The following is a 6,744-nucleotide window of genomic DNA, read 5'->3' as shown; positions in this document are numbered from 1 at the left end:
GCCGGGAGCGGGTCCCCGCGGGTCCCCTCCTTGCGAGTGTGTACTGCACTCGGTCCGGGAGCCCTGGTCGCCGGCTCCGACAGCCTGGCGACACTGGACGACACCAAGGCGCGGGGATCGCCAGCCGGCAGCGACCTCCTCTAGGGGACCGCGCGCCGCCGCCTGCCTGTGCGGAACCGGTCGCGGGCCGGGAAGGAGCCACTGCGGGGACGCGGCTGGGGCCTCGGGGCCTTGGGGCCTTGGGGCCTCGGGACGGGGAAGCCAACCATCCGAGCACTCCCGAAAGTTGCCTGGGTGAGTGGTGCGTCGCAGGCCGCCAGAAACGCCGTGCGGACCAGGTCGGATGAAGGATGCGGGTCCATGCGTGCAGGACGCCTGCGGGGTCTGTAACTGGGGCCGTGAACTTCAGCTGGCTTTCCATTTGGCCAGGCAAATGCTACTGCAGTCTCTAATTAGAGTTCTGGAATAAACTCAAGCTGGGTTAGAGCTCTGTGTGTGTGGACTACCAGAACAGACAGTGTGCCAGATTCCCTACCTGTGCGACCTTGCGCGCGCGCGTGCACACACACACACACACACACACACACAGAGCCCCAGAAGATAAATTGCACAGAAACACAAGGCCTGAATGCAGAGCATATTTAAGATGTTTGAGGAAACTGAACATCTGGGAAGGGGTGTGTTCATTAGCAGTTTTCTTCAATCTTTGGAAATATTAAATGATTTGTCGAGAATCAGCTGAGTTTATTTCGTGTGCTCACTGAGACGGCAGAATGACCAGCACTCTTGCGTCCCCATCCTGTTCTTGGGAGCCTCTGAGGAGGGGCCTGGGCTGCCGGTGTCTGCTCACGCCCACTTTCCACTGCTTGTGAACATCAGCAAAGGGTCACAGCACACTCAGGCCCCACCAGGGCAATCTTGAAGCAAAGTCAGTCTGAAACACCTAGTGGTCACTTTTGCGTGGAAATGGAGTGCTGTCCCCCAGTTCAGCCTTGGCAGCGTTGCACTTCTGGTCCTAATGTTGACCAATTTCTGAGTCCACAATCAGAAAACTGCACCCCGTCAACAATGCCAGTGGCTGTGTTTTTGAGGTGCATGGGTGATTTCCCTTGTTACCCATAGGCCTCTTGACACGTTAGGAAGTGAAGCAAGACAAGAACTTCAGGCTACAGTGCTGTTAGCCTGGGAGAAGTAGAAGTCACCTGGTCATAGGAGCCTCTCCCAGCTGTCCTGGCGGGCGATGGCAGTGGAGTGTCTTTGACACCTCGGGCGGGTCTGCACTCTCTGCTCTCAGTCTTCTGTGGGTCGCCTTCCTGGTCAATTCTGTAGTGCCAGTCCTGTTACTGGCCCACTGCAGCTGAATCCGATGATGGCTGGGATTTCTGTACACCTTGCAGTAGCTTTTATACAGGCGACACCGGGATGGAAGGCAGCTGTTGGGCAGCTCCGAGGGACTCGGTCTGCACGTTCATCTCTGAATGGCTGTGTATAGTTCACCTAATCAGTTCATCCCATAGGGGCTGTACCTTAGTGTAAAAATTACATAATAGATACAGGATTTCCATTATACAGACAAAACCCAGCAAACACAATCACAGAAAAAATTATTTCCATTTTTTCTTGGCTTTTTAAAGTAGTCCACTATGAAGGTGTTATTTCCTTGACATCAAAATGGCTAATTTGGAATTGGGATGCTTACAATGGAAATAAGCCATATGTTTAAATTCTACAGAAGTTTATTCATCTGGTATTGTGTTAATAGCTAAGCATCCCATTAAGAACCAAAACTAAGAAAAAGAGTGATATCTCTTTCAATATACTATGTATTCCATTAAGATTCTTTATTTCAGGAAAAAACAAAATTTCATAACAAAATCATAAAAGAATAGCAGTAGTTAATACCCTGTGTATCATTATCTTCAAAATAGTTACTCAGTTCAACACATAAAAGATGGCTCTTTCAAAGAAAAAACAGATATTAGCACAAAATTTTCTTTTCAGTGAACTAAGAGAAGCTAGTAGTATAAATGAAGCAAATTAGCATGTGTGTTAAAATATTGTCGAAACAATGGAATAGGTAATTTGGAGAATTACTTGCCCTTCCACAAAAGATTGCTAACTGATCTTTCCTCCCATCATCTGACTCCGTGGGGCTAGTGCTGCTCGAGGCTGCGGCCACACTTTGCCACTTGCGTACGAAGCTGCCACGGCAAGTGATGACTTGTTGGCCAACTGCAGGTTCCAGGCCCGAGGATGTACCTTTCGTATTCTTTTGGCAACTTTCCTGTTCCCTAGGAGCATGTTGCCTTGACCATGAGAAGACCTTTGATTCCTGAACCCCTTCAGGATTCTCTTCATCACCCAGACTGGAGTCGCAGGAGCCACTCCTGACCCTGCTTTCTCCTTCTCTATCAAGCTGGATTAGCTGTCCTTCGTGGCCCTTCCTCCAAGCCCGCCCCGTACACATATCACTTTTCTTTCTCTATGCCCCACTGATGACTATAGGTCTCTAGTCTGGCCTGTCACCAACCCCTCTACCTGGCACATCTCTACCATGACAGCCTCTAAAATGCTTCTCTAAGAATGCCTCAAGAGAAAGCTGTGTTGAACTCACACTCTCCTGGTTCTAAAGCTGTAGTAGACTGTGCCCATCTTAGGGTGCTAGCACTGAAGCATTTTTTGACTTGTCTATTCTGTGAAACCAGTATGCATTCAGTAGAAATCATACTTGTGATTTTGAATTTTGATCTTTCCATGTGTAGGATGATGCTCTTGTGAGGCTGGGGGGCTGCAGGAGCAGCTCCCAGTTGGCCGCAGCTCAGGAGGGAAACGGCAGATTCTCTGCAGTGTCCCAGCGGGCAGTGATTGGGGTGATTGGGGTGTAACTCATACGTTGTGTGAGTGACGCGACACTTCGCTGTGCAATAAGCTTGGTGTTGGATGGTTTTGCCCGGCTATAACAGGCCCCTGTTTAAAGTAAGCTGGTTGGGGGCCTGGCCCTAGCTCAGTCCTTTAAGTGGCTGCTTCCACAAAGCTGTCAGCCTTAGGTTGCTGGAGTTCGAACCTCACAACTCTCCCGCTGGCCAAAAGTGCCCTGAAGGCATTCGAGGAACAAAAAAAAAAAAACCCTTAAAGTAAGCCGGTTGGGGCTGGCATTTGGTAGGTAGGATAGAGTGGAAGAGCCCCTGGAGTTCACCAGCCTCCCGTGGCTCTGCCTGCCCCCTCAGCCTCAGCGCGCTGTCTGCCCTCCCAGCAGGGCTTCCTGCCCAGCGCAGCTGTCGACTTGATTTTCTACTTCCTTCCAGCACAAGCCTCTTTGTTACTGTTGGAGCTCGCTGCCCTCTGAGGTCCCACGCTCATTTTCACTTGCGCACTTCCGTTTACATCTGCCTCCCGGGTGCCGTTCCCTTTTGTGCTTTTGTCCTCTTTCACTTCCTTAGGTTCCAGCCCTGATCGTGCTCCTCTCACCAGCCGCTTTTTCTCCCTCTCGCTGCATCGTTCTCCAGGCCCTTAGATAGTTTCCTGCACCATTGGTTTTCCACCTCAGTTGCATGATCCTCAAGGGCACTAACATGTGTCACATTCTGTCTCGGAACGGACCCCAGATGCTTGCTCGCCTCACATGCCTGCTGTGTCCTGTGGAACACATAAGCTAGAACACATAAACGCAGCTCTATGTATTTTGTACAGGGTCCTATTACACAGCTTGGACTTGTAGTGAGCCTCCTGTTTCAACCTCCCCAGTGCTGGGATTACAGGTATACTGAGCCCAGTCTTGGTGGTGGGCTTGGCACGCCCGGGGCAGGGCCAGCGTGGCATACAGTACCAGGGATCAAACCCAGGTCCCTGAGCTTGCCTAGGCCCAGATTTAGACCACTGAGCTATCTCTGCGGCCTGGCAACCGAGCTTTAGGTGGTGGGCTTTGGTGTTGGTCCTTCTCTGTGCTACAGAGCCTAAGAGCCTCGCCTGTAGCCTGACCCTTTGTCAGGGCCTCAGAATTGGCGGATTGGTGTTGGCGTGGAGGGGATGGGCATTTGCGGCAGCATCTGTCAAGGAGCGTTTCCTGCTTCTCTTCCGTGGTGTTAATCAGCCACCCGTTCATCAGTGGTGAGGATTCCAAGGACTCGGCACATCTCAGAGTGGAGATGATGATGGAGCCTGGCTGCTGGGGGCCAGAGGGAAGGAGGGTGGGTATCCAGGTGGAGGACGGGTCCCAGTGGTGAGCGAACTGAAAGCAGCAGGTGGATGCCGTACCCTGTACGTGCAACAGTTAGGCTGCGTCACCTGATGTTCAGAAGTGCGGTGAATTGGGCCTGAAATTCCAGGCTGCGTTGCGGCCCTTACCAGCACTCTTATTTAAGTGCACCCTTATAAGGTGCAACAGAAAAGCTGTGCAGGGATCCGTCTGGAGGCGGACATGGAGAAGAGCTCACACGGCCATCATGTTCTATTTGGGACAGAACAAGATTACTAAAACTTGCTTTGTTCAAGGCACCATTTCTGATGAGAAGTATGAGTCTGCAGGACAAGTAATGTAAGCACCCCAGAAACGAGAGCCCAAGAGAGCTCAGGAGAAATTCCCTTCACTTGCGAGGTGTAGGCCCCCCCAGTACCGCTTCTTTAAGGTGATTAAAGAATTCCAGTAGCTAGAATTGGGAGTAGAGGAGTGGGGAAAGGAGGCAGGGCAGGGTGGGAAAGAGAAGCCTGGATCCCAGGACTTCCCCAGCCCTGGGGATTAAGGCTGGGGCACACTGCGTCATGACCCCAGCCACTTTCATTTTGATTTGGAGACAGGCCTTTACCAAGTTGCCAAGCTAGCCTGGGACTTGCAGCCCACCTGCCCAAGCCTCCAGAGTAGGTGAGCTTACAGGCATGTTCCACCACACCTAGCTAGGACTTTTTAACTTTAGTGCAGTTCTGTGTCACACCATCTCTGCTCCTGTGCTAGCCGTGGCACAGGCCCTCGTGGGCACTTGTGGTCTGCAGCCAAAGGATATCCAGATACCTGCAGAACATGTGCATGCTGCCGCATGCTGAACCAACCGTGGTGTAGAGCACAGAATGGACCTCTGGAACAGTACGCCTGCTATGTTCCTGGGATGCGTCCAGCTCACTTAAGAGTGCTCGGAAGGGCCCTGGTGTATGCACCTTTACCAGAGGCTGACCCTCACCTGGTAATGTAAGAAAGGGAAGGCCAGCCGCAGACGTGCCAAGCAGCCCGTCTTCAGGGGACACTGCCCAGTGCCTCCCTGGCACTCGGTGCCTAAGGTCACACACTGTCAGTACAGAACCCTCCTGCTGACCCCTGGGGTTTCCCTTGGACAGCAACTCTGGAAGCACTGGATGTGCTTCAGGAAGACAGGTTGGGGGGATGGAAGGGAGGGCCGTGCTTGCTTGCTTGGGAGGCAGCGAAGCCTCGTGGCTGAGTGGTGCATGTGTAGGCGATCTCAGGCGAGCACACCCCCGGCTTCTGCCTTGTCCTCAGCCAGCACTATGAGACACACACCTCACCCACAATTTACTGAAATGCAAAAGGAAGTCCAAGGAGGTTGGCAGCAGTGTGTGAAGCAGATATGAAAGCCATGCTATTAGAGGGCAGAGGCCGCGCCTATCCTGTGAAGGATGGCAGGTGAAGGGCACAAACATCCAGCCAGCCCTGGATCTTAATCCCCTTCCTACCACTGGACTTGACTCTTTCGTTGTCCTTGGGGAACAAGATGCTGAGAGCTACAGCACCAGTTCACCATGAGCAGCACCAATTCCTGGAGACACAGAACTACTCTGACATTGTGACCATGGCAGTGGGGCACCTTGGATCATCTGCTTTTAGCCTTTCGGCAGCCTCTTGGCAGGCTCACAAGGTAGGGACCATGTGCCCTCCAGAGAGGGACCCTGGGGTTCAAGGAAGCTCGTTACATTGTTCAGTCTGCAAGGGAGGTAGGTTGTGGTAAAGGTGTCTGGGGTCTGACCTCGCAGCCACCCGTGGGTCCCACACGGTGACCTTGTGTTGCTCACCTCTCAGTTCCTGCAGACACCAGCCAGTCGGGCTGCTGGCCGCACAGACTGCTGTGGCCCACAGGAAGCAGTGTCCCTGAGTCAGCACTCCAACCCTGAGCGCCCAGAGACCCTGGCTCTCTCCCACCTTCAGCGTTCATCTGGTTGTACGCACAGGAGGCAGTACTATTAAAGGGACGAGGCCTTTGCGCTTATTGTCTACCCCTGCATCCACAGGTTGCCTCTCCAAGGGTTTGACCGACCATGGACTGAGAGCATTTAAAAAGTCACTATTCACTAAGTATGACAACTGTTTAATTAGTGCATGCGTTATGTTAGGCATTAGAGTAATCAAGAGGCAATTAAAACACACTGAAGGGTATGTGACACTTCAGTGCAAGTTGCAGCTGTGTATGCATTTAAGTATCCATGGGCTTTGGTTTTGTGGGTGTCCGATAGCCCATCCCCTGGGGACACCAGGGGTGTCTCATCACATTTATACCTCTAAGTAAAGGAGCTTCTCAGTGGCAGGGCTGTGTCTTCCTCATGAGTGTCAGGGTCTTCTTCCTCTCTGTTTCACTGCCTCGAGACAAAGGCCAGTGCTTCTGGATTAGCTGCTTTTTTTTTTGTACAGGGTCTGCAGGGCTTACCACTAGACCAGACTCGTAGTGATCCTCCTGTTTACAGCCTCCCAAGTGCTGGGAGTAAGGTGTGCGCCACCTCGCCTAGTCTCAGTTGCCATCTCAGTGT

The sequence above is a fragment of the Octodon degus genome, unplaced genomic scaffold (assembly GCF_000260255.1).
Source record: "Octodon degus isolate 3935 unplaced genomic scaffold, OctDeg1.0 scaffold00025, whole genome shotgun sequence".
NCBI lineage: Eukaryota > Metazoa > Chordata > Mammalia > Rodentia > Octodontidae > Octodon > Octodon degus.
The sequence above is the reverse complement of the archived record's forward strand: the minus strand, read 5'-3'. Positions refer to the sequence as shown.